Source organism: Salvelinus namaycush, chromosome 9 (assembly GCF_016432855.1).
Source record: "Salvelinus namaycush isolate Seneca chromosome 9, SaNama_1.0, whole genome shotgun sequence".
NCBI classification, from domain to species: Eukaryota; Metazoa; Chordata; class Actinopteri; order Salmoniformes; family Salmonidae; genus Salvelinus; species Salvelinus namaycush.
Window position 1 is genome coordinate 28360654 of NC_052315.1, and position 18987 is coordinate 28379640.

At 41.8% G+C, this 18987-nt stretch overlaps 1 long non-coding RNA gene across 1 annotated transcript in view; it reads right to left on the reverse strand.

Moving 5' to 3' along the window:
• LOC120053931 overlaps positions 1 to 17181 on the reverse strand; it is a 28718-nt gene extending 11537 nt beyond the window's left edge. Inside the window, exons 1-2 of the long non-coding RNA XR_005477557.1 lie at positions 17119 to 17181; positions 4452 to 4581 (exon numbers count right to left, since the gene is read on the reverse strand). This is a non-coding gene — a long non-coding RNA (uncharacterized LOC120053931). The remainder of the gene's footprint in view (positions 1 to 4451; positions 4582 to 17118) is intronic.
• Between the last annotated feature and the right edge of the window lie 1806 nt (positions 17182 to 18987).

Below are 18987 nucleotides of genomic sequence, written 5' to 3' on the forward strand. Positions count from 1 at the left end.
AACAGTTTGGGTCTAGAGTGTCTCCCCCTTTGACGAGGGGGATGACCGCGGCAGCTTTCCAATCTTTGGGGATCTCATACGATACTAAAGAGAGGTTGAACAGGCTAGTAATAGGGGTTGCAACAATTGCGGCAAATAATTTTAGAAAGAGAGGGTCCAGATTGTCTAGCCCAGCTGATTTGTAGGGGTCCAGATTTTGCAGCTCTTTCAGAACATCAGCTATCTGGATTTCGATGAAGGAAAAATAGGGGAGGCTTGGGCAAGTTGCTGAGGGGGGTGCAGAGCTGTTGACCGGGGTAGGGGTAGCCAGGTGGAAACCATGGCCAGCTGTAGAAAAATGCTCATTGAAATTCTCGATTATCGTAGATTTATCGGTGGTGACAGTGTTTCCTGTCCTCAGTGCAGTGGGCAGCTGGGAGGAGGTGCTCTTATTCTCCATTTACTTTACAGTTTCCCAGAACTTTTTTGAGTTTTTGCTACCGGATGCAAATTTATGTTTGAAAAAGCTAGCCTTTGCTATCCTAACTGCCTGTGTATATTGGTTCCTAAGTTCCCTGAAAATAATAGCGGGGGCTATTCGATGCTAATGCAGTACGCTACAGGATGTTTTTGTGCTGGTCCAGGTTTGGAGTGAACCAAGGGCTATATCTGTTCTTAGTTCTACAGTTTCTTGAACGGGGCATGCTTATTTAAGATGGTGAGGAAAGCACTTTTAAAGAATAACCAGGCATCCTCTACTGATGGAATGAGGTCAATGAGGTCAATGACAGCAGACCCATTACGGACACAGGCAATGAGGCAGTGATCGCTGAGATCCTGGTTGAAGACAGCAGAGGTGTATTGAGAGGGCAGGTTGGTCAGGATGATATCTATAAGGATGCCCGTGTTTACGGATTTAGGGTTGTACCTGGTAGGTTCCATGATAATTTGTGTGAGATTGAGGGCATCTATCTTAGATTGTAGGACGGCCAGGGTGTTAAGCATAGCCTAGTTTAGGTCACCTAACAGTACAAACTCTGAAGATATATGGGGGGCAATTAATTCACATATGGTGTCCAGGGTACAGCTGGGGGCTGAGGTGGGTCTATAACAAGCACCAATAGTGAGAGACGTATTTCTGGAAAGGTAGATTTTTAAAAGTAGAAGCTCGAACTGTTTGGGCACAGATCTGGATAGCGTGACAGAACTCTGCAGGCTGTCTCTCCAGTAGACTCCACCCCCTTTGGCAGTTCTATCTTGGCGGAAAATGTTGTAGTTGGGGATGGAAATGTCAGAATTTTTGTTGGCCTTCCTATGCCAGGATTCAGACACAGCTAAGACATCAGGGTTGGCGGAGTGTGCTAAAGCAGTGAAAAAAACGAACTTAGGGTGAAGGCTTCTGATGTTAACATGCATGAAACCAAGGTTTTTACGGTTACAGATGTCAACAAATGATAGCACCTGCGGAATAGGAGTGGAACTGGGGGCTGTAGGGCCTGGGTTAACCTCTACATCACCAGAGGAACAGAGGAGGAGTAGGATAAGGGTACGGCTAAAGGCTATAAGAACTGGTCATCAAGTGCATTGGGGACAGAGAATAAAAGGAGCAGATTTCTGGGCGTGGTAGAATAGATTCAAGGCATAATGTACAGACAAGGGTATGGTAGGATGTGAGTACAGTGGAGGTAAACCTATGCGTTGAATGACGATGAGAGAGGTTTCATCTCTGGAGGCATCAGTTAACCTAGGTGAGGTCTCCGCATGTGTGTGGGAGGTGGGACGAAAGAAATATCTAAGGCATTTTGAGCGGGACTGAGGGCTCTATAGTTGAAATAAAACAATAAAAACTAGCCAAGACAGCAGTAGACAAGGCATATTGACATTAGAGAGAGGCATAAAGCAATCACAGGTGTTGATCATGAAAGCTAAGACAACAACGGGTAAATGGCGATGAATGGCGATGGGCAGAGCGGGTCAGTTAGGTACATACAGGACCTGAGTTCGAGGCTGGAGCTGACAGGTAAACAAAATGAGGTACTGTGTTATTGAAACAGTCCAGGGGGCATCAGCTGTGTAGCTGAGTGAACATAGGGTCAAAAGAGCAGCAATAGGGGAGTCAGGGTGCTGTTCGGTAGTCACTACTACTAGGCGAGCAGGGGACACAGCGTTCAGAAAAGCTAGCGTGCCGGGGCAATTAGATGGTTCTTCGGCGATATCGTAACAGAATAGCCTGTTGAAACCACATCGGACGATCACGTCGGCAGTCCAGTCGTGATGGATTGGCGGGGCTCCCTGTCGACAATAAAGGGTCCAGGCCAATTGGCAAAGGAGGTATTGTAGCCCTAGATTTAGCTGGTATATGGGCCTAGCTTGAGGCTAGCTCAAGGCTAGCTGGTGCTTGCTTCGGGACAGAGGCGTTAGCTAACAGTAGCCACTCGTTTGCAACTAGCTAGCTGCGATGATCCGGAGTAATGATCCGGTGTAATGATCCAGAGCGGCAGGAAACCGGTGATATGGTAGAGAGAAGCAGTCCGATATGCTCTGGCTTGATATCGTGCTGTGTAGACTGGCGGGTGATTTTCCGAGCTAAGGCTGGCTGATGCTGGGGAAAAAAGGCGAGGACCGCTAGCCGTGGCTAACAAAGACTAGAAGCTAGTTAGCTGGCTAGCTCCTGATGAAAGTTCCACTTATAAGGAATAAAAATGGCAGATCCGTACCACATTATGCTTTGTACTGTACGTACGTAGAAGGAGCACAGACAGAGATGATTACCAATTACAAGTACACATGCTACACTTAAGCTTAAGTTAAAGGGGAAAGGGAGAAAAAAAGAAACAGGATAGTATTTTTCATACATGTAAAGCATACATTATGTCCGATCGTGCAAGCACGATGCCACCGTTGAGCAGCCAGTCAATGAAGAGGGCAGGGAGAGGCAATGGAGCGAGGTAATGTGTAATCTTACTACTCAATGGGCTGTGCCCAGCAACGGGCCTCTGAATGCTGGAAGTGTCAGGGAGATAAATAGCGGAGTGTCCCCGTCGAAAAACATGATTAATACCCCGCCTGGTGACGCTGCTGAAGATGAAGTGGGAGCAGCTGGCTCAGGCAGCGCAGGCACGCAGGGAGAGGTGGGTGGGGGGACGGGAGCGAGCGCAACGGAGCAGAGAGGGCAAAGAGTAGGACACACTGGCAGCCAGGGGGAGGGAGGCGAGGCAAGGGCAAGCCAGGCCACCGTAGGCACAGGGACCCCTACCTCCCATACCTCCCCTCTTCTCACCACATACACACACTCACCATGGCTCACTGTTTAAATATTCTTCATGCACATAGCCCACACATACATGGCAAACACTGCATAATTTATTTCAACTTTTAAAATACATTAGGGTTAAATGTCATAGCGCTTGAATTTTATTACAATGCAGTGCAGCAATTTTCTGGAGTTGATAATTGGAAGTTTTCACCTTTGGATGTGATCCTGTTTCCTTCTACAAGGCACTGTCATAGAATAAACTCTTTGATGAAAGTAGAACCATTAGCAATACAATTAGAAGACAGTGGCCATGCAGAAATATTTTGTTATAATGACAACATGGAATAAACATGTCTTCTATTTAAATAACTGCTAATGCTCAATATACAATGATTATACTTTAAAGATTTAGCGTGAGAAAGAAGTGGTGGGATATGAACATGTAGAGTTATTGGGTCTGTTCTGTTGTGTAAGTAAACATGTCGAGGGGTGGGCTACTTTTTCATGGTTCAGGGGCCCCAACCCTCCCCTCAGACAATTAACTTTTCCAGTGTAATGAGATGATTGATAAGCTGGAAGTGTGTGCTTTAAGGAGATATTAATCATTCCCTCTGGTAATTTTAATCATGCGTTCCATCATTCCCAGATGCTGAGGATCACCTTCCTGGCAAACAAAGGGCGGCCACGCCATTCGCATAGTCATTTTGTTCTAGTTTAACTATATTTTATGCCGGTTTGTTCCTCCCATCTGTTCGCACGAAGCCTGCACAGCCCACGTTGCACATTGACAAGCTGGGGAAGCAGCGTGTGGGAGTGTGCTTGTGTGAGTGTGTGTAAACTTTTGAAAAACAGGCATATTTGAAATGGTAAATGTAGTCCTCTAGGTTCGTGACTCTGTGGTAGACAGCCATCAGCCACCTTCACACACACACGCGCGCGCACACACACAATTATACGCCGATGATACCACATGGTGTGGGCAATATGTCAGAGCAAAGCACATTTTGGCATTTGAACCAGTCACTATTATTAGAAGTATGAAGAAGAAGTGCTGCAGGGAAGATATGTTGTGGATGAGAAACAACTTCAAAACAGTCTCCCTCCCTTGACTCCCTTGAAAGTCGAAGAGAGACAAATATATTCCCAAAGCACTGATTAGTTCATGTTCAGTGCCTCCATTGTACTGTACCTCTATCTTCCTCCTCTGTGTTCTTACCAAGGCAATGGAAGATCCTGAGTTGTATCCCAGAATCAAAGGGATTTCTCCTATGACTTCTTTTCAACCAACATATTGTCACAACTGAGGTATGGGGAGATTTGCTGTGGCCCAGAGGTATCTGCAAACACTAAAATAAAACAGAAACAACTAATCAGATATATAAAGACAACAATAAACCCCAACTTTCATATGGGAAAACACACTATTACAAATGCTCAGAATAAAACACCATGTTTGCAAAATGTGAAATATCATGCATATACTTGCAAGGTACTGATATTGTGAAGGACATATACAGAAGTAGACAGGTATAAATTAAAATGTAATTCATGAAACAGACAACAATGATTAGTCAAATGAGATTGACTAAAACCCTGTCACCTTGAGAGAAATCCCATATGCAGCATGACGTTGAATCCCAAAGCACTTAAAGTTCAATTAATCATGCATGGGTCCAAGTTTCTTTGGATATAAAAACATATATAAGAGTATAATCTTGGGGTGAGTGAAACTTTCTGCCTGTGCTAAAACCTGGGACACCTCCAAACTTTAGTTTGACAAGTGTCCTAAATACACTTAATCATATACAACATTAATGACATCCTGTTGACAGATATTCCATCATCAAACTGAATGTTTTTGAAAGTTATTCAAAGAGGCTTGTCTGAATGTGAACAGATTAGAATAGCTTGCACGCAGTCAGAGGCCCATGGTGAGCTGATAGGTTCCTCCCTGGAGGAATTGATAGGACACATCCGCAAATGCACTGAGCTGCACTGCTTCTAACAACCATTAATTGCAACCAATATAAAAAGCAATTTAATTTTACATTGGGTCTAGCCTCATCTGTTATCGGTGGCACACTTGTGCAGAGTACATAAAAGTTATAGAGGCTTTCAGGGGCTATTCCCTACTTATTATCTAATAATGATGAATGAACATGCCTGCAAGTGACAGCTGTTTGGATGCTTTGTTTGCAGTCAGGCATCTATTTGCAACTTCCCCTGAAATCAGGTCTGTTTGACTTTGAGGAGGTGTAACCAAAACAACTTTACCACATTATGGGTTTCAAATATGTTGGAGGTAAGATAAAACAAACACTTCAATAGTAGATGTAAATATTGATTACCAAAATGCAAGGTGAACTAAAACCAAAATCCCCATTCGTTTAAAGAGGTCAGTGTTGGGTGACACACTGTGGCTGTCACGTTTTTTTGTGGTACACGGGGAAACCATAACCTTTTCACATTTATCCTCACTAAGAGCTTGCAAATAAAAATATCCTAATCTAAAGGTCTTGACCTGCCCCTTTGTGTATGTTTACCTTAGGACATTCCAGGTGCTCTCTGCCTCAAGAGAAGCTTGAAAGCACCTCCACTTTAGCCTACCCCATGAAAATGTGGAGGAAAAGAAAACAAGAATTTCGTTCTGTTTTTCTAAAACACATGAATCTTTGTCATGTAGCATTACATGTTGTCAGACAACCATATGCTAGTGATAGGGGGAGCTTGTCCCATGTATGATAATCAATATCAGTGATGTATAGGAGGTCAAGCAGAATGTAATGAAGAGCTCAAGTCAGGTCACATCCCTTTAGACATACCCCTTGGTGTTACCCTAGCAGGTGTGCAGGCAGAGGGCCACCCACTATAAAGCTTTTTACTCTGACTCTATGGTATTTGCTAAAACCTCCGTCATCCCTTCACCATGACTGTAAGTACAGTATACCTCAGTGAAAAGCTGTACTTCACAGCTCACCATCATTTTCTAAGAGACATTTTATTAATGCCAATCTCAGTGGTGTTGATAAGCGAAGGACCTTAAAACAACCGTTTCGTGAAGGGTGGCTTGAAGGATAACACAACGACTACTCAATAGTCCTCGTTACTTCCACCTTGCTTTATCCTGGCACACTTGCTCCACTGCATGGCTAAAAGACAATTAATCCTAATAATCAGGGCCGTCAGCATCATTGCTCATTCTGGCAGACCCCTTTTTCCATAGGGGCACAGAGGGAGGGCTTGAGCCCACGATCTCTGCTGCACAGATGAACCTCTTACAGATGTTGAGAACGCAGCCTGGTTAATCGCTTGGCCATTTCAAAGCCTTCTCTGAAAGATGGGAGATGGGAGAATGAATGAAGGATCTTCCATGTCATGTATGTCTGTGATTAGGGTTCTGTTCTGATTAAGCATGAATCAGACTTTTCTTTCCTTTGATTTGTAATACATTAATCACTTTCACAATGTTCTATAGAAGTATACTGTGCTGTTTTTATTGAGCTAGTATTATCAATCCAGACAGAGCGGGCACGATTGCATTGGCATATATTTAGTGACAGACAACATTCCACAAAAACCAAATGGTTGTGGTACAGTCACAGTGTTTGACATATCAGCATGGGAACGTAATCCTCTCAAATTTGAGTCCAAATGTTCAGGCAAATGTTACAGGCACAGTCTGTGTGTGTGTGTGTCAGCTGAGGGGCTGGTAAAGACCGTAGAAGACAGGAGGCCCAGGCAAACAAGCAGATGCTATGGGGCTGCTTGGAAGAAGAAAAATCATAGTGCAGCAATTATGAGAGTTGAGAATTCAGTAAAGCGGAGCACAGTATGTTCTCCCAGCATCTCAGCAGCACTCACAGCATCCCACACTACAAGATCATTAGGCCATGGGACACATTCACTCTGATTTTAGTTTGAGGAATTAATGCAACAGCATCTGTACTCCCAGAGACATCCATTCTGGCACATGCTACGTATGCAACTAGCCAGCTTCGATGTGGTTATGATTTAGGTTATGGATTATCTTCTTTAAAAGGATCAAATGTGGCCACACCTGTTCAGTTTTAAGCAACACCTCTCTTTTTTTCTGAGTGCTATGTGAGGGGCAGGCATATTAATCACACTCACAGCCACTAATGCTAACAATCAGTCAATGCTGTTGGCCAGGCTCTCCATCTCTAGTTACAGGAGGTTTGTCCTGGGGCCTGCTGATTTGTCCTGCTACTCTGCCTGTAGGACAAAACATACACAACAGAACAACCTCACTCTCTTTGTTTAGCAATGCCAATCTTATGGAGCTGTATTTTTTTTTTATGTGAAAATATTGAATCATGTAATCTACTATATTTCTTTCTTTATTTGGATCCCCATTAGCTTTTGCAGAAGCAGCAGCTACTGTTCCTGGGGACCCAAGAAACACAAGTAACAAAACACTGATACACTGACAGACAAGTCACAGACATTTTTAATACAACGATATACAAACAATACAACAACAAACATTATACAAACAACACAACAACAACAATTATAAGTGTGTTAGAGTGTGTCTGTTTGTGTGTGTGTGTGTCCTCACAGTCCCTGCCGTTCCAGGAGATGTTGTATAATCCATTTTTATAAGGCCATTTTGCTGTTTGCTTGAGTAATTGGAGATGGAAGGGAGTTCCATGTGATCATGGCTCTGTATAATACAGTGCGTTGCTGTGAATTCGTTTTGGACTTTGGGACTGTGAAGAGACCCCTGGTGGCATATCTTGTGGGGTATGTGTGAGTATCTGAGCTGAATGTTATTTGAGTATGCAGACAATCTGGATTTTTCATCACAGTAATATTTTTCATAAAAACTAGAAGAGATGCAGTTAATCTCTCCTCAACCAGGAAAAACTGGCATGTTGTTGATATTAGTTCTGTATGTGCAGTTAAGGGCAAGGTGTGCTGCTCTGTTTCGAGCCAACTGCAGCTTTGCTTGATCTTTTATATCTGGTACCTTTCCTTGAAAACAGACAGCTTTACTCTACTTGATATAACTATAACTACACTGAACCAAATTATAAATGCAACAACTTCAAAGATTTTACTGAGTTACAGTAAGTAAGGAAATCTCTCAATTGAAATTAATTCATTAGGCCCCAGTCTATGGATTTCACATGACTGGAAATATATATATGCATCCATTGGTCACAGACACCTTAAAAAAAAGGTAGGGGCATGGATCAGAAGACCAGTCAGTCAGTATCTGGTGTTACCATCATTTGTCTCATGCAGCGCGACACATCTCCTTCGCATAGAGTTGATCATGCTGTTAATTGTGGCCTGTGGAATGTTGTCCCACTCAGTGGTGTAAAGTACTTAAGTAAAAATATGTTAAAGTGCTACTTAAGTTGTTTTTTGGGGTATCTGTACTTTACTTTACTATTTATTATTTTTGGCAACGTTTACTTTTACTTCACTACATTCCTAAAGAAAATAATGTACTTTTTACTCTATACATTTTCCCTGACACCCAAAAGTAGTAGCTACAATTTGACAGGAAAATGGTACAACTCACACACTTATCAAGAGAACATCCCTGGTCATCCCTACTTCTTCTGATCTGGCCAATTCACTAAACACAAATGCTTCATTTGTAAATTGTATTTTAGAGTGTGCCCCTGGCTATCCGCTAATAAATAAAAAATAAAAAAGTATGCCGTTTGGTTTGCTTAATATATGGAATTTGAAATGGTTTATTCTTTTACTTTGGTACTTAAGTACCTTTAAGCAATTCCATTTACTTTTGATACTTAAGTATATATTTTACTCAAGTCGTATTTTACTGGGTGACTTTCACTTTTACTTGAGTCATTTTCTATTAAAGGTATTTCTTTACTTTTACTCAAGTATGACAATTGAGGACTTTTTCCACCACTGGTCCCAGTCATCTTCAATGGCTGTGCAAAGTTGCTGGATATTGGTGGAAACTGGAACAAGCCGTCGTACACGTCGATCCAGAGCATCCCAAACATGCTCAATGGGTGACATGTCTGGTGAGTATGCAGGCCATGGAAAAACTGGGACATTTTCCGCTTCCAGGAATTGTGCACAGATCCTTGCGACATGGCATTATGGCTGTGCATTATGATGCTGAAACATAAGGTGATGGCAGCAGATGAATGGCACGACAATGGGCCTCAGCATCTTGTCAAGTTATCTCTGTTCAAATTGCCATCAATAAAATGCAATTGTGTTCGTTGTCAGTAGCTTATTCCTGTCCATGCCATAAACCCCACTGCCAGCATGGGGCACTCTGTTCACAACGTTGACATCAGCAAAGTGCTCGCCCACACAACACCATACACGTACGTGGTCTGTGGTTGTGAGGCTGGTTGGACGTGCTGCCAAATTCTCTAAAACGACGTTGGAGGCGGCTTATTGTAGAGAAATTAACATTAAATTCTCTGGTAACATCTCTGGTGGACATTCCTGCAGTCAGCATGCCAATTGCACGCTCCCTCATAACATATGGCATTGTGTTGTGTGACAAAACTGCACATTTTTGAGTGGCCATTTATTGTCCACAGCACAAGGTGCACCTGTGTAATGAACATGCTGTTTAATCAGATTCTTGATATGCCACACCTGTCAGGTGAATGGATTATCTTGGCAAAGGAGAAATGCTCACTAACAGGGATGTAAACAAATGTGTGCACAACATTTGAGAGAAATAAGCTTTTTGTGCATATGGCAAATATCGGGGGAAACTTTTATTTCAGCTCAAGAAACATGAGACCAACACTTTACATGTTGTGTTTATATTTTTGTTCAGTATAGTTATCATGGTCATTCGCTAATCCATTAATAAATAATTTATACTGTAATGCGAGTGAACTAACAAGTATCATTATTATTCTATTGCATTGTGTTTTATTTATATGATGGCATTCAATTATTTATAAATGCATGCGTCCTTATTAAACACATTTGTTGATAATCTGAATAATTATTACAAACACGTCATCTTTAATGACATTAATATGAAATGGAATCTGAGGATTCTATTCAGCTAACGTCCATGTTCCAAACCTGGAATAATTTGCTATAACAAACTTCATTTCAGAAATATATTCCCCTTCCATTAATTTTCACAAAATAAACAGCTGGTTGGTTGAACTGAGAGGAAACTGAGCAGGACTGATCCTGTCTGACTATCATCCACCAGTCGCATGAGGCAGAACTGGCATGTTTGGGTTTCTACTAGAGAAAGATAGCTTCACTTGACAGCTTGGAGCTGAAAACTGTAACAGTGACACAAATTACACCAAATCTGAACAGGGAATTTCAGGCCCTCAGAAAGTTGACATATCTATGAACATGGTGTGTGCAGTAATGGATGAATGTATGTGGGCTTTCTATTATTATATATATTTTGGGCTTAAAACTGAATGCTAATTATTGGGCTTCACATAGCGTAAAATGTACAGATGTGAGGACTGTCAGAGCTCCATGGGCTGTTGAGCTTATGTGCATTTTGACAGTGGTTGGATATTATCTCTATTCCTTTCCTGAGAACCACCTACAGAGTACAGACATCATGATATCCTGCCAACGTCAGTCAGCTGGTTTGGCTTTTACTTGAATGCAATTGCAGCAAAACACTGTACATCACAGGATTGACTATGGGCCCCATTAAATAAAAAACAGTCAAAAGGTTTCCAGAAAGTCTAAAATGACATTTTTCTTGTGCAGAATGAAGCACACTTTAATTATAATGTTGTTCGCACTTCCAAAATATTTTGCTGAGTATCTCCAAATATGCATATTTGAATCTTTAGAATATACTGAACAAAAATATAAACGCAACATGTAAAGTGTTGGTCCCATGTTTCATGAGCTAAAATAAAAGAGCTCAGAAATGTTTCATATGCACAAAAAGCTTATTTCTCTCAAACCTGGTTCTCTCACATTTGTTTACATCCCTGTCAGTGAGCATTTCTCCTTTGCCAAGATAATCCATCCACCTGACAAGTGTGGCATATCAAGAAGCTTATTAAACAGCATGTTCATTACACAGGTGCACCTTGTGCTGTGGACAATATAAGGCCACTCTAAAATGTGCAGTTTAGTCACACAACAATGCCACAGATGTCTCAAGTTTGGAGGGAGCGAGTAGATGGCATGCTGACTGCAGGAATGTCCACCAGAGCAGCTGCCAGAAAATGTCATGTTCATTTCTCTACAATAAGTTGCCTCCAACATCGTTTTAGAGAATTTGTCAGTACATCCAAACAGCCTCACAAGCGCAGACCAAGTGTATGGCGTTGTGTGGGCGAGCGATTTGTGGATATGAACAGAGTGCCCCATGGTGGAGGTGGGGTTATGGTATGGGCAGCCATTAGCTACGGACAATGAACAAAATTATTGTGGCAATTTTGATGCACAAAAATACCGTGATGAGATCCTCAGGCCCATTGTCGTGCCATTCATCCGCCGTCATCACCTCATGTTTCAGCATGATAATACACGGCCCAATATCACAAGGATCTGTACATAATTCCTGAAAGCTGAAAACGTTCCAGTTCTTCCATGGCTTGCATACTCACCAGACATGTCACCCAATGAGCACGTTTGTGATGCTCTGGATTGACGTGTACGACAGCGGGTTCCCGTTCCCGACAATATCCAGCAACTTTGAACAGCCATTGAAACGGAGTAGGACAACATTCCACAGGACACAATCAAGAGCCTAATCAACTCTATGCGAAGGAGATGTGCATGAAGCAAATAGTGGTCACACCAGATACTGACTGTTTTTTTTATCCTTGTCTCTAACTTTTTTTTAAAGGTATCTGTGACCAACAGATGGATAGCTGTATTCCCAGTTATGTGAATTCCAAGGATTAGGGCCTAATGAAATTATTTAAATTGACTGATTTCCTTATATGAACTGTTACTCAGTAAAATCTTTGAAATTATAGCATGTTGTGTTCACACTTTTGTTCAGAATAGTTTCGTTTTGGACTTTTCCTAAAAACCTGGTTGTCAGATATGATTGAAAACGGCTTAAGATTGATATATTTATGGAACGTGAGAGAATTGTCCTATAGGAACGGAAGATGTTAAAAGATTACAAAAGTAACATTTGCCAAACATGAGAATCCGAACGTGAAGGCTAAACTCAGTTTTAACTCAACACAATGGCATCAGCCAGATGGCAAAGTCACCCCCTCACAACACAACACTGTGATGTCTGTTGCTGACAACAGCTGCATAATATGTTCCACTGCTGTATGTTATCATATACCATAAAGCACTCTTATTTGTTAAGGAAATGTTTCTTTACACTGCATATTGATTGTGAGCCAGATTGCTTACTCTTGGGAATAAACTTCACAGAGCAGCTTGGCATCAATTTTGATGACATTATTGCTGAAGAATTCCAGATGTTCTGACGTGTGATTCAGCCTAAACATAGGGGGATAGTGGGGCTATGGTTGAGAGAAGCCCCAAATGTTTGCATTTGGAACCAATTACTACCCTACCCCAGCATAAATATCAGCTTTCACCCTACTCCCAACAATGTTACTGATTTAGCACCTATAGGACATTACTCATCATGCCTGTGTAAGGCAACCACATTCTAGCCATTACCTCTTGTTATTTAGGTGAAGGACTTGAAATGTCAGCCTCAAACCTAGTATTAACCTGGAAAGTAAGCTGAGTAACACATTTTGTCAAATTGAGGATTTAACACAATCTTAACCGTAATCAGGATAGTTAACACATCAGCCGTTCAAAATTATTTTAAAGGGAAAGTATTTAATAGCTCAGACACACTGGTAGGATTGCCTTCCAACAGTACTTAGCACCTTTGAACAGTGTCAGCAGTCAATCTCTTTTGTGTTCACACAGCAAAGACCTTGGAAGTCGTCAGCCACTCAGCCTTAAATACTCCAAACCAGAAGGTGGCAGTAGCGTTGTTTGGCCATGCATAGCCATGCGTATTGCTTATGGTCTAGATTCCAAGCTATCTGTGCTAATGTTGCTATTTTGTAGAAAGCCCTAGCTAGCTAAGTACACTGCACTAACTCGGCAGCTAACATAGGAAGCTGTTTAATGGAAACTAGCTCATCCACTGTGATTTAATTATAAGGTCAATACTAGCTACAGTGGTTAACTATCTTGGAGGAAGTATTTAGTGTTGTGTGCATTGTGTCTGTGCACTTAGCTAGCTACCATCCCATAGCTTACATTGCATATGGAGTGTGACTGGCTCATCTGTGGATGTACGGAAATAATGCCTTATTTATTATAATTTTTTGTTGGCTCCCCCACATGGGGGTTCGTGCTCTCTGATTGGCTCAAAGTCAAGTTTTTGGCCACTGATGATCATTGCGATTCTACAAGTAGAATCGGTAGTTCGATACTAACGGCTCGGCACATAGCAGGTACCGCTTTTGTTCTAGAAAGAGAAGGAACGGCCTTCCACTGTGATAAGTACCTATCGGCAATCTATCAGCAGTGAGATTCTCTTTGTGTTTCATGCTTAAGCAAAACATAATGCCGGTACTGCAGACATAGTCTGGAATCTCTCGTCATGATTTCACCATCACCTGCAAAAAAATATTATTTTGTACATATCTTGCAACACCAAACAAATTTAAGACATTTTCAGTAATAACATGAAAAAACAAAGAGTGAATGTGTTGTAATTTCTTAGATGAGGTATTTATGGAGGAAATGCATGATGAAACGTTTCCAGAATGTAGGGCTGACATCACTTATGTTATTGTAAATCAATAAACAAATCTCATACAATTCCAGCTATAACATAAATTTTTTACTTACATTTATCCAGTGCAACTTACATGAGTAGATGCTTTTTCATACTGGTCCCCCATGGGAATCAAACCCACAACTCTGACATTGCAAGCACCATGCTCTACCAACTGAGCCACATGGGACAATACCGTTGACTTGCCACATACCATTGACTTGGCATTGAGGATATTAGTAAAATATGCACATTGCCCTCAGCAGCATTTGAAGTTAAGCGTAATTGCCCAATTCTCCCGAAAGTTACACACTATTGATCATGTATAGATAACTTCAGTTGTGTCACATTTGCAGAGTTAAAGTGCACAACACGGAGATGTTAGATGGGGGAGGAAGAATGGTGGAAAATATAAAACATACAGTATGTAGCTCAGCATGCAGGGTTGAAACTCACATGGGTGGGTTTTTAGCCCCAAGGAGCACTAACACTGAAATGCTCTTTGACCATGAAATGGACCAGTCCGGATATTGTGGTTAATGGCTGTTTGGTGCAGCAATGCTGGGGCTAGGCAGGAGATAAGCAGGGGGGAGACTGACTCAGGGGGATTCTGCCTGCTCTAACAGGGTCCCTGTACAGTGCAGGAATGAGGGAAGTCAGGCCAGTGATGATAGCATTTACTTGATGTTATAATTGCCAACTTACTGTCATGTAGAATGATCAATGGATTTAAGAAACAGTGGTGGACACTAGCAAGACAGCACAACTAGAACATTTTGATATGTAGGCTATTCTTTATACTTTGTCTCTTCTTCTGAATTATCTGCACACAGGCCCTCTTCAGGGAGTATCAATATGTTGGTTGGGGAAAGGATGGCCGTGTTATGGTAACCTTCACCATTTTACTATAGTGCAATTCCAAGGTAACAGAGTGACACTGAGACTCAGATTTTTCACTTTAAAATGTATGTCAAACAAAAAACAATGATTGCAAAGGTAAACTGTCACGCCCTGATCTGTCCCACTTGTCCTTGTGCTTGTCTCCACCCCCCCCCCCCCCAGGTGTCGCTTATTATCCCCAGTGTATTTATCCCTGTGTTTCCTGTCTGTCTGTGCCAGTTCGTCTTGTTTTGCCAAGTCAACCAGCGTTTTTCCTAACTCCTTTTTCCCTGTCTCTGTTTTTTCCTAATCCTCCTGGTTTTGACCCTTGCCTGTTCTGACACCAAACCTGCCTGCCTGACCACTCTGCCTGTTCTGACCTCGAGCCTGCCTATCCCCTTGTACTGTTTGTACTCGGACCTGATCACTGAACCCCTGCCTGTCCTGACCTCAAGCCTGCCTATCGCCTGGTACTGTTTGGACTCTGACCTGGTTTATGAACTCTCGTTTGTCCCCGACCTGCCTTTGCCTAGCCCTTTTGGTGTAATAAATATCAGAGCTCAAACATCTGCCTCCTGTGTCTGCATTTGGGTCTCGTCTTGTGTCCTTATATAAACAAACCATACAACTCTATGCACAAGGACTACTTTGAACAATTTCCACTGAAAATTTGACAAAAACACATTTACTTGGAGACCAGTGCAGATGCAAAGTTTGGTAACAGAATGACCGCACAAACAGCACAAACCATCATTCTGTTACTACTGTACATTTTGCATCTGCACTGTTCTTCAAGTAAATGTGTATTAGTAACATTTCCAGTGATAATTACCATGTTTTATGGGCTAAAATATGTAGAATATTGGCCTGTTGGAAACTACAACTGCCTACTACATCGCACAGTTCAGGCTCGATCTGATTTATCTCTAGAGAAACTGTGCGATGTGTGAAGAATGGGAAAAAAGAACGAAATGGAATTCAAATAATTGAACCCACGTCTGTCAATTAGTTGCTTAAAAAACAAAAAATAGCCGACATTTCGGTTCGCTCAGCACTATGCAAACATAGATGTATCATACATGTAACATGCTCCTCAACACAGGTCCATACAACAGTCTTAAATGTTGTGTCAAAAAGTAATGTGTTGGAATACATTGGTGTATTTGGGCAGTAACTTTCTAATGCACTTACATCAAGCCAAGTCTAGTTGGAATGACCTTTACAGATGATTCATGAAATGAATTCATGCTTGTTGAGTACAGTTGCCTTTGTCCTATGATTCCTCGACCAGACAATTTATCCAACGTTGATAGGACTAATTGCTGGCTAAGAGTTGAAATGCATCTGACTGACACATTGCCCTCATCATTGCAAGGTCCTAAAATCCTATCCTCCAGCTAAATTCTGGAAAGGGCAAAACTTAGGGCGAAATGGGGGGTATCGACCCTTCCGCAAGACATGGCCATGTTAGAGATGAAAGGTGACAAAATCAGGCCTCTTTGGGATCACCATCGAGCTGTATAGCATGTGACAGAGAAGGGATATCACATGTATTCTGTTGGCAAGTGTCCATATTTAAAGGTCATTTCTAGGATACAGGGAAAACATTGTTGGACTAGTCACTTTTCAACTTTAACCCAGTTTAGGAACACAATAGGCTTGGACGGTATCCAGATTTTATACCGTCATAACGTTCTTCTGCCATCCCGGGATTTACGGTATTACTGGCATAGCACACAAAGGGGCGTTAAAAACACCCAAAAATATTATTGGGCCTCTATTACTAAAATGCAAACTAAATTAGCACAAGTAATAGCAAAATCACACAGACACTGTTAGCTAAATGCTAACGAGCGAAAACGAACATAAACTAATTTTAAAGATAGGCAAATCCAGCTCATAAAGTTATACAAACATAGCTAGTAGCTACCGAATGTCATTTTTAGTAAGTGTGGAGATTTACAAGTGAAAGTGAATGAGATACACTGCATTGAACAAAGTTGTGATGCATGCTTTTCTGAAGGAAGAGCAGCATGTGTACACAGAGCAGAGGGGAGTAGAGGAGAGAACAGAGGAGGAAAAAAACACTAGTAGAAGCACAGGGGGGAAATGGCAGCTGTACAGATTACAGAGCTCTTTGACTTCTCAAACACGGCAGAAAGACATAAGATATCTGATGGCAAACACTTAGTAGTGAACTGCATACAAGCTGTGCGACGCAACTCATGTGCGCCTCACAACAGAGACTCACCGATATAGAACGCTATGGACTCACCAGCTACTGCTTTCTCTCGTTGTGCTCTTTACAACAGACACGTGACTGGCTCAACTGTTCTGGGGAACTACGGTGAGCTTCATAATCCAAAATAATGTGACAGGTGGAATGAAGAACGCAATCCGCTTTATCTCCTAACGTATTGCACAAGTTGACTGCAGGTATTACCTTAAAAAATAGCTACAAATATTCACATTTAATTCATTTCTTTTTTGAAAAACCATCCTGTGGCTTTTTCCAAATACCCCGATATACGGTATACCATATACCGCCCAAGCCTAGAACACAACGTTTAGCCTACAGGTCTTAAAATGCTGACTGAATCTGCCTTCAATATTAACTGCCCCTTTTCTAATTAAGTCTATTTCACTGGGTTGAATTTCCCAGGTTGATCAGAAGCAGTACATTTGGACGCACGCTCGCCAAACACACACACACACACACACACAATCATCTAAAACATGACCCTAAGGTTATAGGGAACTGATTGTAGAGCGGATCCTAATTAATCAGGTCGGTGAGATGAGTCGTGATAAGGGATTGACTCATCTGCTGTGATGCAGATAGCGCAGAGGAAAGATGGAGACGACTGAGGGATAAGCTGTAAACCTATTCTGATCAAACTTGTCTGACAAACCTCTAGTGGAGACAATGACAAGTGCAATATGGGGTCAACTATCAGTCATTCATCAATGAGCTCCTCTAGTCTCGATTTGAATTTTGAGCACTTGGCAGTATTAACCTTCCTAAACCCAAGTTGCAGACTAGGACAGCTTAGCAATGCCAAGCACTGACAGCCCAAGAATCAAAGTTACTGTTGTGTGTCACTAATAATAATAAATGCTTTCAGTCACATAAAGCCATGGATAAAGGCCAGTAAGTGATAACATGCATTCCTAAAGCATTTCATAAAAGCCAAATCCTATGACTAGCTCCATTGAGAAAATGAGACTTAACGGTAAAGTCGCCTTACACTCAGAGTTAGAGAAGATCCTGCCCTGTCGTTGTCTGTTTCCATTATGACTTGTCTCCTATGTACAGAGATGTAGGATCTTAATTTGATCACCCTGTTGCATGAGAAATGTCCTGCAATGCCTGACATGTAAAACTTGCAGTGTTCTTGAGGTTTAAAAAGGCATCTGAAGTTTGCAATTTCCGCATAAAAATGTCAGACTTGATTTTCCTTATGAAAAAATGTATCAACCCTTAAAAAAATGTCCATTGATTATAATCCACATAATAATTCACATTTCCTGTTGGTGCAGGATTATTTTCCTGCTGTAGCAAACTGACTCAAATTAAGATCCTACATCTGTAAACCACAACAGCCTTACTTTGGGATATCCAACTGTGATTCCCCTTAAAGAGGAGCTGCCAAGTGGCTCAGACACACCGTGTTAGCCGTGTTTGTCCCTAAACACCATAGAACAGAGTGGGACAGGCAAAGGCTCTCCGCTCCAACAGCTAGATAAACCAAGTGGAGATCAGCTCAGCTCATAGGTCCTGTGCGGTGCAACAGGCAGCTCAAGGTCATCTGATATAAGCCTTTGATCCATATGAGTGGGTGGAACAATGTGGCCTTCACGCAAGGAGGTTACCTCTGTGACCTTTCCTGACCTGAAGGTCTCTGGGCCAGGAGTCAGCACTAGATCAGGATACATCAAATGGGAGCTGGGAGGGAACAATTTACTGTCTTGGGGACACTGGGAACCCTGACTTTTCAACACTTTGAAGTGACCGACACCAGCTATGAAATGTCTTTTAGGATTTTGAATATGACTGTCAATGCTTATCTCCATCCAAAGTGAATAGTACAGTAGTAACCATACACATTATTCCCAGTCT